Source organism: Macaca nemestrina, chromosome 15, assembly GCF_043159975.1.
Source record: "Macaca nemestrina isolate mMacNem1 chromosome 15, mMacNem.hap1, whole genome shotgun sequence".
NCBI classification, from domain to species: Eukaryota; Metazoa; Chordata; class Mammalia; order Primates; family Cercopithecidae; genus Macaca; species Macaca nemestrina.
The window spans coordinates 35,955,503-35,977,286 of record NC_092139.1 but is presented as its reverse complement, the minus strand read 5'-3'; the positions used below and the strand labels follow the sequence as shown (position 1 = coordinate 35,977,286).

The following is a 21,784-nucleotide window of genomic DNA, read 5'->3' as shown; positions in this document are numbered from 1 at the left end:
AACACTTAGGAAGACTGAGGCAGGAAGATCACCTGAGGTCAGGAGTTCGAGACCAGCCTGGCCATTACGGCGAAATCCCATCACTACTAAAAATACAAAAATTAGCTGGATGTGGTGAGGTATGCCTGTAGTTCCAGCTACTCGGGAGGCTGAGGCAGGAGAATGGCTTGAACCCTGAGGTGGAGGCTGCAGTGAGCTGAGATCTCACCACTGTGCTCTTGCTGCTCCTGCCCGGGGGACAAATCAAGAAATCTAAATAGTCTTTACACACATGGATCTGGAAAAGACATGAGGTTTCACAGGGCTAATACTATGTATCAGGGTACTCTGATATTTTCTCTTCGGCTTTTTCGCTTTCTTAATGGCTGGTCACAGTCCACTAAACTGATTTTACAACCTGCTAGTGGATGGCAACTGGCAGCTTGAAAAACAGTGATGTAATCTAGTATGCCCACATGACAGGTCAGAAAGCTGAGACCCTGAAAGGGGAAGCCATCTGCGGAGGTCACAGAGTTGAAGCAGATCTTAGCCCAGAAGCCAGGTCTCAGATCCTGGTCACCAACAGGCTGTGAGTCATCCCACTTCCCACCCCTAGACACTGGGAACATCTTTAGCCCCTGGCCAGCCCTCCTCTGGCTCCAAGGACACAGGTGCTTTCCTCCTCAGCACCCATCTCTCTCTCCTTTCTCTCTTTCTAGCCTGTGCTGTTTCCTTTTAACTTCTGCCACATATCCTGACATTTGCAAGCCCTGTGCAGCACAGGTGGCACAATTTCTTGGCATTCAGGCAGAGTAAGGGGCTGGTAAGGATGAAGAGAAATGAGCCCTGGATTGGTGCCTGGACCGGTGAGAGGCCCTGAGCAAGGGCCTCAATGTCTCTGAATTGTACTTTTCTCATCTGTAGAAGAGGGACAGTGAGACCTGAACATCTTCCCTCTTAGGGTTATTGTTGGGATTCAACATATACCCATCACTAGCACCGGGACCCCCAGAGATTGGGGGAAACAAATGCCTTGGGATCCCATATATAATGGCAAAAACAAGTATTTTAATGGGCTTTTAATGGGCTGCTATTGAGGACCTCTTATGTGTCAGACACTGAGCTCAGCATTTCACCTGCGTTATGTCTTTTAATAGTCACAAAATATTGACTATTAAAAAGATGTTGCTATCCCTATTTCACAGATGAGGGATTTGGAAGTCCAGTCAGGTGAAGTCACTTACTCAATATCACATGCTTAGGCAGAGGCTGGACTCAAGCCCAGACTGAAAGCCAATTTTGCCTGAGCAGATATGACCCCAAGCTGCTGCCCTGCAGCCAACCAAGGCAGCAGTGACTTAGATACAGATCCTGGAGGGGCCATCCACAGCCTACTCCCTGCCTAGACACCCTATGGTCAGGGCAAAACAAGAGGACAGAAGGACTTCTCTTCCTAAGCGAGAGTTTAGAATCTCTGAGACCAGAGGCTGTCAACCCTAGCTGCCCAGAAGAATCACCTGGAGAATGTTCTATTGCTCTGAGACCCACCCTAGGCAAATTCAACTAGAATCTTTGGATAGGGATGACACTGGCATTTCTTTTCCCTCCCTCCCTCTCTCCCTTCCTTCCTTTCTTTCTTTCTCTTTCTCTCTCTCTTTCTCTCTTTCTCTTTCTTTTCCTTCCTTCCTTCCTTCCTTCCCTCCCTCCCTTCTTTCCTTTCTTTATTTCTTCCTTACTTTTTTTTTTTTTTTTTTTAACAGAGTCTCTCTCTGTTGCCCAAGCTGGAGTGTAGTGGTGTCTCTAGGCAAATTCAATTAGAATCTTTGGATAGGGATGACACTGGCATTTCCTTCTTTCTTTCTCTTTCTTTCTTTCTTTCTTCCTTCCTTTCTTTCTCTTTTCCTTCCTTCCTTCCTTCCTTCCTTCCTTCCTTCCTTCCTTCCTTCCTTCCTTCCTTCCTTCCCTCCCTCCCTCCCTCCTTCCTTCCTTCCTTTCTTCCCTCCCTCCTTCCCTCCCTTCTTTCCTTTCTTTCTTTCTTCCTTTCTTTTTTTTTTTTTTTTAATGGAGTCTCTCTCTGTTGCCCAAGCTGGAGTGTAGTGGTGTGATCTCAGCTCACTGCAACCTCTGCCTCCCAGGTTCAAGCGATTCTCTTGCCTCACTGTAACCTCAGCCTCCCAAGTAGTTGGGACTACAAGCGCACACCAGCGTGCCCCACTAATTTTTGCATTTTTAGTAGATGAGATTTTGCCATATTGGTCAGGCTGGTCTCAAACTCCTCACCTCAGATGATCTGCCCACCTTGGCCTCCCAATGTGCTGAGATTACAGGCGTGAGCCACTGCACCTGGCCAGCATTTTCTTTAAAGCTCTCTTGGTGATTCTAATGTGCAGCAAGGACTGAGACTCACTACCTTAGGCCTATTTATTGTCTACACTTATCAAATCTCCTTCACATGAATTATCTGACCAGAGCCACCCGACAGTCATAGGAAGGAGGCAGGGGAGGAGTCACTGTCCTCTTTTTTAATAAGGAAAATCACGCTGAGAAGAGGGTAAGGCTGACTCCTTCTGACTCCATCTCTCAGCTCCTACCAAGATCTTGGGCCTTGTGCCCTCCACTACTAAGCGAGATTTCCTAACTTCAGCACACACCCCAGCCTGGCACGTGGGCCCTGGGGAGGAGAATGATTGCTCCATCTACAGAGACAGCCCTGCGGGGCGGAGCCAGCATGAAGTTATTTGAGGTGAACAAGAGGAGCGCACAGGCACGAGGACTTTGGACTTGGGAATGGATGATGGGGGAGCAGGGAGGACTTGTGCTAAAAGGTGCTTAATGGAGAGGGTCCCCTGGGAATCGCCCCGATTAGAAAATGTAATTCACCTCATAGGGTTTTTCTTAAATCTCCCAAGACAAGGAGAAAATAGGCTCATGAAAAAAGTTTCCAGGTAATCATAAGCACCTATGAGGTGGATACTGCAATAACCCCATTTTGGAGATGAGGAAACTGAGACACACAAGTTAAGTGACCTGCCCAAGACTATTCATCTTGTAAGGGGCAGAGTGGAGACTTGATCCAGAGAGCACCTCTGAACCTTCACTATTAACTCGTCAGCTATCCTGTAAGGAATCCTACAGGAACAAATGCTGAAATACGGGCAGCTGTCATTCCCGGTGGAATGAAGCTGCTCATGGGCTGTCTCTAAGGAACAGGGAGTAGCCACTGTCCCAAATGGAAGAAGGTCACGGAGCCAGGGAGAGAGGACGCAGCTGGTCCTCATTTCAAACACTGAGCAGCTGGAGTCACAAGACTCTGAGCCCAGAGGGGTGATCTCCTTTTCAGAGAGAGGGTGGATATTGCCTTGGTCCCAATGCCAGGTACAAAAATGTGAGGAGGGCCCAGGAAGCGCCTAGAAGATTTACAGAAGAGAAGGAGGCCAGAACCCAAGAGCAATTCCTGACTGCTTCCATGGGAGGAAGGGCAACTGGTGTCCCAGCTCCAAGGAGAATGGTTTCGTGGCAGACCCCGACGCTGGGAATGTTACAGGTCCTTTGGGAATGGAGGAAATGAGGCCTGGAGATGGGAAGTCCCTGAAGCCAAGGCCAGTGCTCTGCCCAGAAAAGTAGTTGGCAAGAAAACTCGCTGCCCCACAGGGACAGAGCCATTAGTCCCCAAAACAGAGGTTCTGGTCTTTTGCAGGCAGAAGCCTGTGGTTCAGGTGTGTACCCTGAGGACTCTGCCACTTACCCAGGGCTTCCAAGTGGCTTTGGGGATGGGGAACTTTGCCTCCTCTCCACACTGGAGCCCTCGTCTGTGCTCACAAGCTGCTCTCCCATCCACTCTGGGGATGCCAGGCCACTTGGTGCAGATCCCTGCCAGGTCTCCCTCCACTACCTTCATTTCCAGCCGCAGCCCAGGCTGCCTTCTCCACCAAGGGGCGGAATAATAGAATCCTTTCTGATTGCAACAAGAACCTTAAATTAGGAGCTGGACACAGAGCCCTCTCAAAGCAGCACACATGTGATCCTGATAGTCCCCTGGGTTACACCTGCTCACACTGACATTTATTTTCCTGTTCCCTCTGCCCTGCAAAACCTCTCCAGATCAAGTCCAACTCATTGTCCGTGACCAAGTACTATTCATTTCTCAGAGTCTTCCCTATCCCAGATTCCAGACGAGACTAGTCTCTTTCTCTTGTTGGTCCCCGTAGCACTTACTTTGTATTTGTCATGCAGCTTAATAACAGTCTGCTTGCATGCTACTTACCTACAAAACTGGTGTTACCAAAAAATAATCAGACTAAAAGCTACGGAGGGCAGAAACCACATCTCATTCACCTCCATATTTCCCACTGCTCCTGGCAGAGCTCTTCTCCCTTAGGTGTTCAGTGAATAAATTCATTAATCCAAGAAACATTGACTGGGAACTTCCTGGCTGAGTGACTTGGAGCTGAGCTAGGAACTGCATGTGGGACAAATTTAAGGGACTGAATGTATTCACCTGTCTCTCCACCACCTTTTCAAAATTGATGTTCTCCCAACCAGCCTCATTCTGTTGTGACCTTAGAACATCTCTGGTTGTTAACAGACATTTCATCACGGCTCACAGCGGGCAGGCCATTCCTGGGAGTCCACGGGAGGTCCTGCACAGGGATGGGAGAGCCCATTCCTGGGGGCTGGGCACGTGCCCGTCCACTCCCCGGCCCTGGTTTCTCTTTGTGGAGAAAGAGAAGTTAGTACTGGAAGCAACCTCAAAATGCATTCATTGCAAATCTTTCATCTTGAAAACTTGAGACTCAGGGGTGGCAGAGAACACACAAGCAGTTGGTCACAAAGCTCAAATGAGAAGCCAGGTTCAGAATTGCTTTTCTGTGTTCCGGATATTATGTGCACTTATGTAGGAGCTCAGCTCTGGCAGCAGGACATGGTGGAAAGGGCACTGCTGAGACCTAGCTGGCTCTGTGATGGATTAACTGTGTGTAAGCCTCCACCCCTTCCCGGGCCTCAGCCACCTCTGGAGGGAGAGAGATGGGCTAGATGACATCTGACCTCCCCTCTTGCTACAGTCTGTAGGGTTCAGAGCACCTCTTCTTAGCATCCCACCCATGCCATACATTACAGCAAGGAATGGGAGACAGGGGAGGGGACCCAATGTGCAATCACCTTTCCCAGTTTTTGTGGCTTCCGAAGTAGCCAGCATTTGCCTGTTGTATCTGGCTCAGTGATTTCTTTGGCCAATCTTCCAGCAGCCCTAACTGCCATTCATAATATTTTACAGGTTTGATTCATATCTTGTTTGGATTTGGCGTCCCTGTCAACCCACTAGGCTGAGCACACAAGACAGATAATAATTAGCATGCTGCTTAGCAGGAGTGCTGATTAACAAAGGCCCAAATCCTCGACAGTAACCGCAGAGCTGGGGAACCTGCACTTCCTGTTGTTCTTTGTAACCCCTGTTCCCTGGTGCTTTCCTGTGAACCAGGACATCTTGTGGCACAGCTGCTCCTGCTACGGGGACGCTTCAGCTCATCAAGTCACTTACACAGAGCCTGTCTGGTGCTTCCGAATGTGTAGTTTGCTCCTAAGTAAGTTGATTTGAAATAAACAGTGGTTTCTTTCAAATCAACTTACATGTTGCCACTCTCGCTCCCTGGTAGCTCTGAGATGTGCTTCTTTGCTGACACTGCTGACAGCTGGATACAGCTACACTGAGAAACACGAGACCCGAATCCTGTCTGCTTTGGTTTTACGGGTAGTGATGGATGTGTAAAAGAAACACAAACAAGGCAAAGCTCGTCCTCTGCCTAAGGAGATGCGACCTCCAGCTGCACTGAACACGCTGCCCATCACTCAGAGCTACATTCCAATGATGTTCTACCCCAAGAATATGCTAGAGGTACCCAACCACCACTGAGAAAGAGCCGCCTCTCGCTAGCACTCTAAAATACGAAGTCCAGCCTTCAGAGCCCCCGAGGCAGGCAGCTGTCCCGGCTGGACACTCTTGCTTCGCAGGCTGGCCCAGGGGAAGCACAGGCTTCTGGCAAGGACCTGATGGAGAAGATGCCGGGCACTCACCAGCCATGTTTCGCCCTCCTCTGCCTCTTCTCAGGCTCCTCTGGGAATGGCACGGACAGTGCTGACAGACAGGCTGCCAAGGATTGCCTTACCATTTATAGAAGCCTCTCCTACACACCCCAATTAGAATTCTAATGAGGTGGGCGAGGCACCAGGTCATTCCTGTAGTGCCTGTAAACGTTTCACTTACGACAGACTTGTCACCCAATGGACGTGCATCGTGTTTGTACAAGACCAGCTTGGGGAGAAGGGGGCAGATAATAAAGAAACTCCAATAGTTCGCATTTATAATTTTATAAAATGACAGACTGTTTCCTGGATGGTAGGGTTAGGAACTGATGACATGCTTTTCTTGTTGATCCTGGGAAGTTCTCTCTGAATCAAAGAAATGTCTCCGCAGAACCCAGAGGCAGAAAATTGTGAGGTCCTTTCTCATGATACACATATATTAGCATCTTCCACTTGCGTAGGGAAGTGAGACACAACACAGTTCGTTTGCTTAGGGTTATAGTGTGGCATAAACCATTTGATTTGGAATTAGAAGCCGTTGGTTCTGATGCTGGCCGAACCCTCAGCGGTTTCCAACCCTTGAAGCCTGGAAGCCTTGCTTATGGTTGGGGATAATCACTCCCACCCATCTCAACTCACAAAGCTGTGGACACGATCACATGAGACGGTGCACCTGAGAAGTGTCACACGGGAAGTGCATGCATGTGTACCACGACGGGTTAAACTGAGATCATGCCTGGCATTGAATGTCAGTTTCAGTCCAGATTTGGGGGAAAATTGTTATTTTTAAGGAGGCAGCCGGAACAGCCTCTAACCTTATGCTTCTGCCATGTCTTTCTCAGACTGCAAGGTCCGTCACTGACCCTCACTGGGCCCACCTTGACATCGGTTTAAAGGATGGGTATGGAGTGGGGAGAAGCTCTGACATTCTACATGTTTTTGTTTGCTTGATTGTTTCTAAGGGGATATGTTTTTTCAAAGTTCCTATTATTGATATTTACAAATATCAAAGTTTACAATGGACAAAGGAGTGAGTATATATTCTTTTAAAGTAATGCTTCAAGGATTCACGAGAGAACAGAAATGTCCCAAGGCTTCCCCCAGCATAGCAGTGGGGAAGGAAGACCAAGCACCATAACAAGGTTGGAACTTTAGGGAGAAGTGAGAATGTTTGATCTCGAGAAAGATAAAATCGAATAGACAGGTGGCTTGGAAAATTGAAGAAGATAAATCAGTGTCCTTTCTCTGTCCTTTAGGCCCATGCAGCCTTTTGTACATCTTAGGACCTCTATTACCGTATGTATCCACTGCACTGAAACTATCTGTTGATATCTGTCCCCATCTCCAGACTGAGCTCCTTAAAGGCACAGGTTGCATATTATTCAAATCTTCTTCTCAGAATCTAGCACAGGGCTTGACATGTGGCTGGAACATGCACATTCTTGAATAAGTGAATCAATATCACTGTAAAGATGGGAATCATAACTACCGATTTAGTGCTTACTAATAATAGCTAATTGATTTAGTGTTTACTGTGGACAGGGACTGGCTAAACACTTTACATACATTAACTTTTCTCACCTTCATAACAACCCTATACAAAGGGGCTATTATTATTTCTATCTTATGGGGCACAGAGAGATTAACCTGGTCTCCAACCATGAGTTTCATACCCATCTGTAAATGGTTCCAGAGCCCGTGTTTGCTTAACCTTGGAGGTCAGCGCCTAAACGAGGCAGCCTTTCCCAGGCCTCTGGGGCTCTAAGACAGCTGGCTCTATACCCATGCCAGGCAGAATGGGATGTACTGTTGGCTCTGGCAGATGACTAAGAAAAGAGCAGAGGGTAGAGAGGGACATGGAAAGAGCCTGGACCCAAGAGGAGACTCATGTGTGGTCTTGGCCCCTACCCAGGGCACTAGCTGTGACGCTGGGCGAGGCCTCATGACACCAAGTTCATCCTGCCAGAAAGCTGGAGGACAGCTCCATGAACGGCATGGGATGAATAGGTGTGAAAGTGCTGTGTATGCTTCTGAGTGTGGTCTAAAGGAAAGGAGGGGTTTTGCTTATTATTGTGGTTGTTGCTGTTGGCCTGGGAGCCAAGGAAAACCAGACCCCGGGCACTCCTTTCAAAGAAAGCTGCAGCGGTGACAGGGAGGTGGTGCTCCCCTTACAAGGGAACATGAAGACACACAGTCTTGGCTCTACCAAGTCTCCTCACCTATCGAAGCCATTGTTTCCTCAACTGTAAAACTGAGTGGAATTGCTCTCAGAATCAAAGGAGATGGTGAGTGTGAAAGGCTCAGCACAGCGTTGGGCACAGCCCAGTGTAAGAAGTTAGTATTAATAATATTATATTATTAGCCTGGCTGGGTGCCATGGCTCGTGTCTGTAATCCCAGCACTTTGGGAGGCTGAGGCAGAAGGATCACTTGAGGTCAGGAGTTTGAGACCAGCCTGGGGAACACGGTAAAACCCAGTCTCTACTAAAAACACAACAATTAGCCAGGCATGGTGGTGCATGCCTATAATCCCAGCTACTCGGGAGTCCGAGGCACTGGAATCACTTGAATCTGGGAGGTGGAGGTTGCAGTGAGCCGAAATCATACCACTGCACTCCAGCCTGGGTGGCAGAGTGAGACCTTGTCTCAAAAAAAAAAAAAAAAAAAAAAAAATATATATATATATATATATATATATATATATTTTATTAGCCTCAAAGTCCCTGAGTGCCACAGGTTTTGCAAGGGGTCCTACAGGTTTGGACAGTGGTGTCTGACCACTGACCACTTGGTCTTCTCTAGAAGGGTCTATAGCTGGTCAGTCTCGATCCCAGAGTAATGTAGTAAAAAAGATCCCTGAGTTGGAGTCAAAAGACCCGGATTCAAAGCCAGGCTTTGGAACTTGTCCACTGTGTGATGTTGGCTGAATTCTTTTACTTCTTTGGCCCTTGGTATCCTCATCAGCATGATCCACGCACCTTCCAGGGCTGTCGTGAGGCTCAAAGCCATGGTGACATTGTGGGTGTGATGCTCCTCTGTAGACAGGCTAGTGTGACACAGCCAGCTTGCCTTCTCCCCTCCACAGCTCCTCCAGCCAGGCTGCCTGTAGTCTTTGCAACTGACCAGCAGTAGGGCCCTGGTAAGAGTCTGCCCTGCGTTACTTAATGTTGGGTACTGGAGGATTGCACCATGCCGCAGCCGCAGCCCCAACCTGCAGGCAGACTGTAATTTGCAGCTGTGTCACAATTTCAGCTAAATGATTTTCAGTTCATGGGTGGAGCCACCCAGCTACACACAGGATGAAATTCCTGCTTGGCCACACTCTGCGCCTCAGACTGCAGTGAAGACGAAGCATGCAGATATGGGCTTTTAAAAGAAGCCAATTGATCACTTGCCTTTTCTCTCCCTCTAATTAAGGGATTTAGGATTGTTGAAGATTTCACAACACGTGTAGAGACACAGAATCTTCTGAGAAGTCATCCAGCCCTTTCAAGCATGACACATGTCTCTCGACAACTCCTAGGATGGGGGATATTTATTTTTTATTTTATTTTGAGACAGGAGTTTCACTCTTCTTGAGCAGGCTGGAGTGCAATGGTGCAGTCTCAGCTCACTGCAACCTTCGCCTCATGGGTTCAAGTGATTCTTCTGCCTCACCCTCCCAAGTAACTGGGATTACATGCACCTGCCACCACGCCTGGCTAATTTTTGTGTTTTTAGTAGAGATGGGGTTTCACCATGTTGACCAGGCTGCTCTCCCTTGGCCTCCCAAAGTGCTGGGATTACAGATATAAGCCACTGCGCCTGGCCGGATTTTACACTTCTCAAAGCAGCCCATACTTGTACTTGAAAAGCTCTGGCTATAACATTAATTTCTAGGGTGGTTCTGTTTAAGGCCTATCTTCCCCCCATTTCATATGAGTTCCAGGAAGGCAGAGATTTTTGTCTGTACCAGTCCCTGTTTCCTTCCAGTGCTTCGCAGGTGGGCTCTCACAAAACTCAGGTTTGGCCAGGTGCAGGGGCTCACCCCTGTGATCCCAACACTTTGGAAGGCTAAGGCGGAGCATCATTTGAGGCCAGGAGTTTGAGACTAGCCTGGGCACCATAGTAAGACCTCATATTTACAAAAAACAAACAAATAAATGAATTTAAAAACTTGAGTTAAAGTGCACTGAAAGGACCAGAAAGGTCTTCATTATCTGAACTGAACATTTATTTCTCTAGAGCTTTCACCCCACTGACCTTCACTGCTCCCCAGGATGCTCACAGAGACCACATAAAACAAAGCTGTCTTTTCCTTGGTCCAACAATGATTCTACTGTCCCCCAAGTCTGGCGAATACGCCTTCCCTCCCCAAAGTCTTCTCTTTTCTAGGTCAAACATTCAGTTTCTTCAGCCATTCCTAGTGAGTAAGGTTTGGAAGCCACCATGTTGTCCTCACCATCTGTTGCCCTGTGAATTGTGCCATGTCCTTCCTCTGGGAAGGGAGTTTCAGTGGCTCCTCATGGCCTAATAGAGCCCTAGTTCCTTAGTTTGGCAGTGGAGACCTTTCAGAATATGTTCAATCTTAATTCCATTATTTTATACTACTTTTTTTTTTTTTTTTTTTGAGAGTCTCACTCTGTCGCCCAGGCTGGAGTGCAATGGTGTGATCTCGGCTCACCACAACCTCCACCTCCCGGGTAAAGTGATTCTCCTGCCTCAGTCTCCCAAGTAGCTGGGATTACAGGTGCCCACGACCACACCCAGCTAATTTTTGTATTTTTAGTAGAGACAGGGTTTCACCATGTTGGCCAGGCTTGTCTTGAACTCCTGACCTCAGGTGATCCACCTGCCTCAGCCTCCCAAAGTGCTGGGATTACAGGCAGAAGCCACCACACCCAGCCATTTTCTGCTACTCTTACATGAACTCCCCTACTCAGTGATACATGTCTAATTCTTTCTCCTAGAGCCCGACATGATGCTCCCTCACTCTACACCTGTTTGTAAAATGTGCCTGCCTGGGACAGCCACCCTATTCCTTATGTATGCAGGTCTCGTTGTCACCAAGTCCCAAAGCAAAGTTCCACTCCTCTTGAGTATCCCAGGGTGTTGTTGTGGAAAGAGGAGTTGTAGCAAAACAAGCAAACCCAGGTTTAAGTCTCAGGGACACAGTCTAGCTGTATGAACCACCTCACTGGGCCAGACACTCAACCTTTCTGAGCCTAAGGTCTCTCCTCTGAAAAATGGGCATGATGATACCTGCCATGCCCAGCCTGTACAGTGTCATGTGGAATCATGAGATGACACAGGTAAAAGCCCCGTGTGAAAGACAAAATGCATTGACTTCTTGCTCCGAGCCTTTCAAACATGCCGGTGCCACTTGTCAGGTATCTAACTCCATTAGTGCCATTTCTAGGAACACCCTCAGAGTATAAGGTGCTCCAGGGGGGTGAGTACACGTGTCCGCGTGGTGGGCCACCATTCCTGAAGCCATGCTCTGTGCTAAGAGCTCCACATCGGTCAATGTGAAGCCATCTCAGGGTAAAGGTATTAGCATTCCATTTTCTACATAAGAAACCAGAGGCTTAGAGAGGCTAAGAAACTTGTAACACAGCCTACCAGTGGCCATAACAGGATCTGAACCCAGTTCTTTCTGACAGCAGAGGCCCTAGTCTTAACTACTATGCCTCACTATCTCTAATGAATCCTTCAATTCACTGAAACCTGTGCCTCTGGGAGGCTCACAATTGGGTTTTTTGTTTAGGAGACTGTTGTTACGGATCCTGGTGATGATGATATTCAAAATTCAGGGCTGAACAGGAAGGCAGGGCCCCTTGGGGACTCATATCAAAGCCTCAACTTTAATGTGTTTCTGCCCAAATTTTCCACTTAGACCCAAACAAATAAAACAAAATAAAACCCTGAAGGAAGAATAGATGTCTACAAGTCCCTTATAAATCACGGCAGTGCTCGTTTCGTTGAATGCCTGCTAGTATGAGGCACCGTATACATTAACAGACACCCAGCCCTTGACAGACAAGAAGCAAGCGAGCTTAAAAGACAAACTGATAATATCTAAAAATAGATGCATACCACTTGTGAAAAGAATTCAGAGGAGAGATTGATGGTGATTTTGGAGATAAGGAAGGGCTATTTATTGAGGAGGAGGCATTTCAGGTAAATACTCAAGGAAAAGATCATAGAGAGGCATCTCAGGCAGGAGGAAGAGTGAGAGAGGAGCGCATGGAGCCCTTCCTGGGGAAAGACTGCCAATGAGTTTATCTGGAGTACTCGGTGCCTGAGGACAGCGAGGAAAAAGCTGCATAGGTCTGGCTACACCTTTAAACATGCGGGGGACACCAATCCTCAGGAACCGGGAAGGTATAGCCGTGTGCAATCCTGGCTCACCACCTAAGGCCTCTTGATGGAAGGATTGGTTTCACTGCCAAGCCGCCACTAGCCCATTTGTGAGCATGCAGCCGAAAAACCAAACAGAGAGAAGAAAAGCCACAGCCTATTGTCTGTGGTCTCTGAGGCTGCAACCTGGAGGGCCAAGTTGTGGCTTGCATAAGAGCACATCAGAGGGCCGGGTGCGGAGGCTTACGCCTGTAATCCCAGCACTTTGGGAGGCTGAGGGGCATAGATCACTTGAGGCCAAGAGCTCAAGACCAGGCGGCCTGGCCAATGTGGTGAAACCCCATCTCTACTAAAGGTACAAAAATTAGCTGGGCATGGTAGCGCATGCCTGTAATCCCAGCTACTCAGAGGGCTAAGGCATGAGAATTGTTTGAACCCAGGAGATGGAGGTTGCAGTGAGCCGAGATCGCACCACTGCACTCCAGCCTGGGCAACAGACCGAGACACTGTGTCAAAAAAAAAAAAAAAAAAAAAAAAAGTACATCAAAGAATAGCAATGACCATGGGCAGGTCATTGGGATTGTGTAAATTCTCAGAAAGGAAATGGACCAGAGAAGGCATCCAACCCAGCCTCTTCATTTGACTAATGAGGAAACTCAGGTCTGCAAATAAATAATTTGCCTAAGTTCACAGAATAACTCACCCGGATCCCAGAGCTGGAAGAGAGTGTAGGGGTCATTTTGTCCAACTTCCTCCTTTTACCCATGAAAACACCAATGTCCAAATCGTCTGGAACCAGAATGCAGACTTTCCAGCTCTCTGAATATGGTTCCTTCTGCTATGTCATTTTAGTCACTTCCTTTCTTTCATTTGAGAAACCCATCTTAGAAAGTCCTATGGGTCCAGGCATGCAAGATTAGGGAAATATTTTTCAACATGATCAATAAGAGCAAATGTTGTTGTTAACATAGTTAAGCATTTGTACAATAAATACAAAACTTACTTTAGGCCGGGCGCGGTGGCTCAAGCCTGTAATCCCAGCACTTTGGGAGGCCGAGACGGGCGGATCACGAGGTTAGGAGATCGAGACCATCCTGGCGAACACGGTGAAACCCCGTCTCTACTAAAAAAAATACAAAAAACTAGCCGGGCGTGGTGGCGGCGCCTGTAGTCCCAGCTACTTGGGAGGCTGAGTCAGGAGAATGGCGGGAACCCGGGGGGCGGAGCTTGCAGTGAGCTGAGATCCGGCCACTGCACTCCAGCCCGGGCGACAGAGCCAGACTCCGTCTCAAAAAAAAAAAAAAAAAAAAACTTACTTTATAGTCACTGTCTTATCTGATCTTTATAAGGCTCCCAGGAAGCAGATATGAATACACCTGCCATTTTACAGGGGGAGAAAGTATATGACCAGATAGGTTGTCAGCTCTTTAAAGACAATGTCTTATTTGATTAACACTTGTTTGGAAAAAGAAAAAGAAAGCTTTCTTTTCCTTCTTGTTATGTCACTTATGCATATTCATTATAGATACTAGAAAATAGAGCAAAACAAAAATCATAGCATACAAACCATTTGTATTTTGTTGTACGGCATGCTAGGGGTTTAAAATTCTTAGACTCAATTCTAAACTTTTGGATTCCAAATTTCATGTTCCTTCTCCTTCACCTCATGTTAGACACTAACAATTATAAATTTTAGTTGCAGAGGGAAATGATTAAACCACATGTGTGCTGCATACTTTACAGGAACTCGCACTTACCGTACTTTGCTTTGTTTTTGCCATCAGAAATAGTATAAGCTGCTTGAGTATAAACGTGATTTATTAAGAAATTGAAAGGTTTGGGAAGGGGTGAAGGGCTGCCCAGGGGAGTGTGGTGAATTAATGGGGAAGGCAGAGCTGGGAGTCTGACAGTCTCAGAATCCCTCTCTAACCCACGCCCTGTGACTCACCCACTGGTAGATTCAGAACAAGGTGCTTCCTATGTGGGCCATTTTCTCAGGTTACTAAAGTGACAAGAGAACTGAAGGCTGAGCATGGTGGCTGGCTGGGCGCGGTGACTCGTGCCTGTAATCCCAGCACTTTGGGAGGCTGAGGCGGGCAAATCACGAGGTCAGGAGATGGAGACCATCCTGGCTAACACTATGAAACTCCATCTCTACTAAAAATACAAAAAAAAAAAAAAATTAGCTGGGTGTGGTGGCGGGTGCCTATAGTCCCAGCTACTGGGGAGGCTGAGGCAGGAGAATGGCTTGAACCCGGGAGGCCGGAGCTTGCAGTGAGCGGAGATCGCACCACTGCACTCCAGCCTGGGTGACAGAGCAAGACTCTTGTCAAAAACAAACACACAAACAAATAAACAAAAACAAAAACATCAAAAAAGCAGTTGGTTTACCCAGGCCGTATCTCTAGTGGCTCCTCTCCCAAGGTACCTGATAAGTAAACAGATTTTCCACTGATATCTCAAAGCAAAAAAAGTAGAAGGAGAGGAAAGTTATTTATTCTGGAGTCCATTTTGGAGTCCATTCATCCTACTACCCTATGTTTATTACGTCATTATAGGCTAAAGCTCTCTTTAGACATTTGGGGAAATTTAAAACAACACATTTTATGGAAAGCAATTTGTATTAAATCCTGGAAAGTGTAAATCTACCAATGCATATACTAGGATGATCCATAACATTTGTTAAAGAAATATTTTAGAAAAATGTAAGCAATCAATAATAGAAAATTTATTAAAGTGTGAAAGATCCACACATAATCTATGCAGATACTTTAAAAAGATATAGATATATTATTTGACACTGAAAGATGTTCACACTATCTTTGTATAAGAAACTTCATGTATAAATGAAGATATTTAAATAAATATATATTGATGTGATACACACACATACCTGCTCCCCAGGAAAAAATATGAAAGGTTATTTACTAGAATATGAACAGTGGTCTATGTTGTGTGATTAAGACATAATTTTTATTCAATTCTGTATGCAATTCTACATTTCTTCTCATTTTTTTATGATGGGGACATGTTTTTACAATCAGAGAAAAAACATATTCCCTTTTTTTTTTTTTTTTTTTTTTTACCGGTCATCTTTTATTTGGAGATTAATTCCCATTAGGACATGAAAGGATTCAGCAACGATCAAGATTGTGTTCCTCACAGAGGGGCTCGGGCCAAGGTCATGGGGTTGGGGGGTGGTGCAGAGCGTGTCCTCTTCAGTGGTATTTGCGGAGCTGCTTGTGCTTGAGATGCTTGTAGGAAATGCAGTAGTTGAAGAGCACGTAGCATGCCAGCACCATGGTAATCCCCGAGATGCTCCCCTTGCTCATGTTAATGTACTTGTTGTAGTACCAGTAGTAACCTCTTCGAAATGCTCCGAGAATGCCACTAGGGCTGAAGTCCTGCATCAAGATCCAGCTTGGCAGCTCCCCCAGTTTGACCTCCAGAAGTTTCTTGTCCTTCACTGGTACGACTGACGCCATCTTGGAGTCCTGGTGTCCGCTCCATATTCCCATTTTTAAAAACATGATCATGTTAACACAAAGAAAGTTAATAATATGTTGTAATACAAAAAGTAGATTTAAAAAGTTTATTTGTAGTGTGATCCAATTTTGATATATCTTTATGACAAATGTAGGAATTTTAAAAGCCTAGAATGTTGTACAACAAAATACAAATGATTTGTATTCTCTGATTTTGTTTTGCTGTATTTTCTAGTGGTTTATAATAAATATGCATAAGTTATGTAACAAGAAAGAAAAGTAAACTTTCTCTTTCTTTTTCTAAACAACTATTAATAAAACCAGGTTCGTGCCAAAAATAAAGATATAAAATAAGATAAATATAGTCTTGCCTTTAAACAGTTGACAACCGAAAAGAAGAGATCAAAGCAAAATGTATGCAACTAAAATATGCAAGAAGACTCAGTAGGTTTACCTACTGAATTGATAAAAGATTCATGAAAGAGATGACATTTGGGACAGGTTTTAACAGATAGATGTGAATAAATAAAAATTGGAGGAGGCCAGGTGCAGTGACTCATTTTGGGAGGCCAAGGTGGGAAGATTGCTTGAGGCCAGGAGTTTGAGACAGCCTGAGCAATATAGCAAGACCCTGCCTCTGCAAAAAGACAGGGAAGAGTGAGTGGTGGCTCATACCTGTAATCCCAGCACTTTGGGAGGCCAAACTGGGTGGATCACTTGACGTCAGGAGTTCAAGACCAACCTGGCCAACATGGTGAAACTCCATTTCTACTAAAAATACAAAAATCAGCCGGGTGCAGTGGCACATACCTGTAATTCCAGTTACTCGAAAGGCTGAGGCAAGAGAAATGCTTGAACCCGGGAAGTGGAGGTTGCAGTGAGCTGAGGACATGCCACTACACTTCAACCTGAGCTGTGACAGAGCGAGACTCCATCTCAAAAAAAAAAAAAAAATTAGCCACGCATGGTGGCTCAAGCCTGTGGTCCCAGCTTCTCGGGAAGCTGAGGGAGGAAGATTGCTTGAGTCCAGGAGTTCAAGGCTGCTCTAAGCTATGATAGTGACACTACTGCAGCCTAGGCGATAGGGTGAGACCTCATCTCTAAAAAAGAAATTGGAGGAAAGGGCATTCGTATCAGAGAAAAGGCAGGAAGCAGCAATGTGAGTATGTCCAGGGAGCAGCATACACAAGGGGCTTGGTGGTACATCGCCACCTCCCCACTTTGCTTCCTGCCGCACCTACCTACTGTCATGCTTAGTCACCAAGCTCTTCCATAACTTTTCAAATAAGGCAGCTATGAAAAAGTGCAAAGTATGCATTTTCCATTCTGATTGTATCTTATTACATACTGAATTAGGTAAATAAAAATGGATTCAGCACTAAAGGACTTTAGTGAATTATTTAATAGTTTGAGAATGCATTGGCTATTGGCTGGATTTAATTAGAAATTTTGGTCTTCACCAAATGGATCCAACACTAAAGGCGCTTTAAGTCTCAAGGACAAAGTTGGAATTTCCCATGCAGTAAATTTAGATCTTCGTTTCATGCATCCATAAAGAGAGCTATAAAATTCAGAGGCCCAAGGCTTGTCCCAGCATAACATGGGCCTTCACAGCAAGTAAATAAATAACTTGAAACTGGAAGGGTAACTTCAGATGCTGCTGCCACCCTCTCTACTAGAAGACAGGGTGGACACAACAGGAAGTCGAGACATCTGGGAAACGTCTTTGGTCACCTCTTTGGAACGTAAAAGTCTGGAAAGCCCAAACAGGGTTTGCTCTTAGAGATATGGCAATATTTAAAGGACTCGTACATAGGAAACATGAAAGGAAATGGAATTATTCGTTTATGTTCATTACAACGTGAGACCAGATAAGTTCCTAGCCACTCTCTACTTTCAACAGGCCCCGAACACTTGGTCTCTCTTGACCTTCTACCCTGTAGCAAAGTGGCTAGGAGGACTTCCTCTGGCTCAGAATCTCTGTCCTCAACAATTACATCTTGGTAAAACCAGGGCAGTAAGTTAGATACCTGAGAACTTAGAGTAGAGCTAGGCTAGATTCTTGGGTCTGTCACTAACTCACTTGGAGATCTTGGGAAATGGTTTGGTCTAAGTCAGTAGGTCTCAGTCTTTGCTTCAACCTTCACATTATCTCATGTTCTATATGTGCTCACCAAAAACACCTCTCAGGCCAGATGCTGTGGCTCATGCCTGTAATCCTAATGCTTTGGGAGGCCTAGGTGGGAGCATCACGTGAGCCCAGGAGTTTGAGGCTGCAATAAGGTATGTTCATGCCACTGCACTTCAGGTTGGTCAACAGAATGAGACCCTGTCTATAAAACAAAACAAAACAAAAACATTTTTCATTAGACATAGATTGTCAATGAGTGTGGCTGCCTCCATGCATTTTCTGATCCTCTGAGATCTCTGAACAAGATGATCTTAGTGTGTTTCACACATCCCCCTCCTTGCACTTTTGAGTCTTAGGATTCTAGATATAAATTCTCATCAAAAGAGCCTTGAAAAAAATAGGCTCCTACACAATTATGTTTGCATATACTTAGAAAGAAAGATTTAAAAGAAGATGTTAACAGTGATTTTCTCTGGGAAAGGAACCTAGGGGCCTAATGGTTAAGGAAATAAAGAGACTGACTCTTCACCGTATACCCATTGATTTTTACTATTTTATTTTATTTTATTTATTTAATTTAATTTTATTTTATTTTAGAAAGGGTCTGGGTCTGTCACACAGGCTAGAGTGTCATGGTATGATCTCAGCTCACTGCAACCTGCACCTCCTGGGCTTAAGCAATCCTCCCACCTCAGTCTCCCAAGTAGCTGGGACTACAGGCACACACCATCATGCCTGGCTAACCTAGTAGAGAAAAATAAAATAAAATAAAATAAAATAAAATTTAAAAAATATTTTAAAAAAGAAAAAACAAAAAGGGAACCTTTGGAAGAAGACGAGTAGGGTTGAAGTGGACCTACAGGCTAAGTAGGTAGACAAATAAGCAGGTCTGTTTCCTCCCTTATTTCCTCCCTTCCTTTCCTAACCCTCTTTACTTTCTTGGAAATGATCTTCAGTGCCTGCCACGAACCAGCCACCATGATTGGGTGGGTATTAATTCAGAGTTTCCTGTACTTCAGTCATTCACACAGCACTTTCTTGAGTTTTGCCACATCTGCCCACCAGCTGTATCATAATTAACTTAAAGTTTTTCTTTAAATTAACTCCCTTCCCCTTTTTTCTTTAACTTACCAGCCGGGTGTGGTAGCTCACACCTGTAATCCTAGCACTTTGGGAGGTTGAGGCGGGCAGATCACCTGGGATCAGGAGTTCGAGACTAGCTGGGCCAACATGGCAAAACCCCGTCTCTACTAAAAATACAAAAATTAGCCAGGTGAGATGGTGCATGCCTACAATCCCAGCTACTTGGAAGGTGGAGGCAGAAGCATCACTTGAATCCGGGGGACGGAGGTTGCAATGAGCTGAGATTGCCCCACTTCACTCCAGCCTGGGCAAAAGAGCAAAACTCTGCCTCAAAATAAATAAATACATTATTTAATTAACTTACCTAACTACTTTAGCCTTGCACTAATCAATAACATCCATAAAATGATTTGGTATGTCAACTATTTTTCTAATGCCTATGAAACTAAACACTGACTATTAGAATGGAAAATGTCTGCCCCCATGTCTGGGTTACACATGCCACACTTTGGAATTCACTAACAATAACTCATTCGGTTCCTGCAACTACTCTCTGAGTAGAAATTATATTCCTCATCCTACACATGAGAAAACTAAGCTTCAGAGGGGTTAAGTAACTTGCCCAAGGAGACAAAACTAGCAAAGGCAGAGTAAGACTTAAAACCACTCTTGTCTCCAAGGCTCGCATTCTTTCTTTTTATTTTATTTTTATTATTTTTTAGACAGAGTCTCACTCTGTTGCTCAGGCTGGATTGCAGAGGCACGATCTCGGCTCACTGCAACCTCCGCCTCCCAGGTTCAAGTGATTCTCCTGCCTCAGCCTCTGGAGTAGTTGGGATTACAGGCACCCGCCACCACCCCGGCTAATTTTTTTGTATTTTTAATAGAGACAGGGTTTCACCACGTTGGCCAGGCTGATCTCGAACTCCTGGCCTCAAATGATACAGTTGCCTCAGCTTCCCAAAGTGCTGGGACTACAGGCATGAGCCACCGCACCCTGCCCCTGCATTCTTTCTTCTAATATTGCCCTAAAGTGGAGGGAAGGGAAAAAAAGAGTAATAAAAAAATGAGACCAGTCCACAGAGGTTCAATGCATTTGATCCAACCTGCTGGTTCAGTCCCTGCAACAAGCCAAGTCCCAGCATCCATTCTTGCCTCCCTGGCAGATGCCTTGCTTCCTCCACCACAATCAAGTCGTGTGTGGTGCAAATTGGAGACCGACTTGTGTTTGTCAAGCGATGGCTTTGTTCCAATGGCAGATCCTCCCGCCATGGCTCTCCTGGTGCCAAGGCTCCTCGAAGCCTTTCTAAGCCCTGCCCTTTCAGGTTCCTAACCCTGCCTTCTCACTCACCATCCGTCAGATCCCACCTTTGTGCTAACTTCCTGGCCAGGCAGACAGGCCAAGGTTTTGCCCTCATGTTGGGGCTTGGGTTTGCTATTTTAGGTGGTGGATTTATGAGAGAAGGCGTTCATTCTGGAAAGTTTGAAAGCATCCTTTTATCTTCTCTTGTCACTAACACCATCTAGTTGCCTAGCACAGAGAAGACACATTCGCTTGGCAAAGGAGGGAAGGCTTCTCTGCCACCTCCCCCTTGGCCCTTTCACCTTTGGTCCCCTACCAAAGAGGAGGCTGGGGTGTGGTCCTTCCATGAAACTGAGAGAGCACGATTAGGGCCATGTGAGGACCTGGACTCAGCCTGCCTCCCTGCTGCATTCTCTGCCTGCCAATAGCCCGCTCTGGGTTTGGTGGTAGGGATGAGGGGTGGAAGTAGAGCGTTAGAAGAAATAGAGCAAAGGAACAAATACTTATTATGGGCCTACTGTTTGTCAAACACTGTTGATACTTCATATCTGTTATCTCATCTAATACTCTCAACAACCTTACAACCATAACAAACAGATATTATTAGGCTCATCTTACAGAATTAGTAAATCCAAGTCTGGAAATCTAAATCAATTACTTAAGGTCACACAGCTACTAAAAGCCAGAGCCAAGGTTTAAGCCCAGTACTGATTCCAAAGTCCACACTGTTTTCATTATACCAGGCTACCTCCTCTATGGATGAAATATAGTTACAAGGGCCCTTAGAAATTATTTAGTTCAGGCCGGGTATGGTGGCTCATGCCTGTAATCCCAGTACTTTGGGAGGCCGAGGTGGGTGGATCACTTGAGGTCAGGAGTTTGAGACCAGCCTAGCCAACAGGGTAAAACCTTGTCTCTACTAAAAATACAAAAATTAGCTGGGCATGGTGGCAGCTGCCTGTAATCACTGCTACTTGAGAGGCCGAGGCAGGAGAATCTCTTGAACCTGGGAGGCAGAGGTTGCAGTGAGCCGAGATGGTGCCACTGCACTCCAGCCTGAGTGGCAAAGCAAGATTCTGTCTCCAAAAAGACAAAAAAGAAAGAAAGAAAGAAAGAGAGAGAGAGAGAGAGAGAAAAAGAAAGAAAGAAAGAGAAAGAAAGAAAGAAAGAAAGAAAGAAAGAAAGAAAGAAAGAAAGGAAGGAAGGAAGGAAGGAAGGAAGGAAGGAAGGAAGGAAGGAAGGAAGGAAGAAAAAGAAAAAGAAAGAAAGAAAGAAAGAAAGAAAGAAAGAAAGAAAGAAAGATTATCTAGTTCAGTATTTCCCAGGTTGTATGCCTTGGAACACCAGTTCCTTAGGTACAAGGAGAAGGAGGCCAAAGAATTTT

At 45.7% G+C, this 21,784-nt stretch overlaps 1 protein-coding gene and 1 pseudogene across 4 annotated transcripts in view; both read right to left on the bottom strand.

Annotated features, from left to right (window-relative positions):
* The window catches only part of LOC105481628 (transglutaminase 3), a 137,830-nt gene that overhangs the window by 39,580 nt on the left and 76,466 nt on the right, over nucleotides 1-21,784 (bottom strand). The gene's annotated exons all lie outside the window — the stretch shown is intronic.
* On the bottom strand, nucleotides 15,477-15,902 carry LOC105481627 (ATP synthase subunit f, mitochondrial pseudogene; annotated as a pseudogene).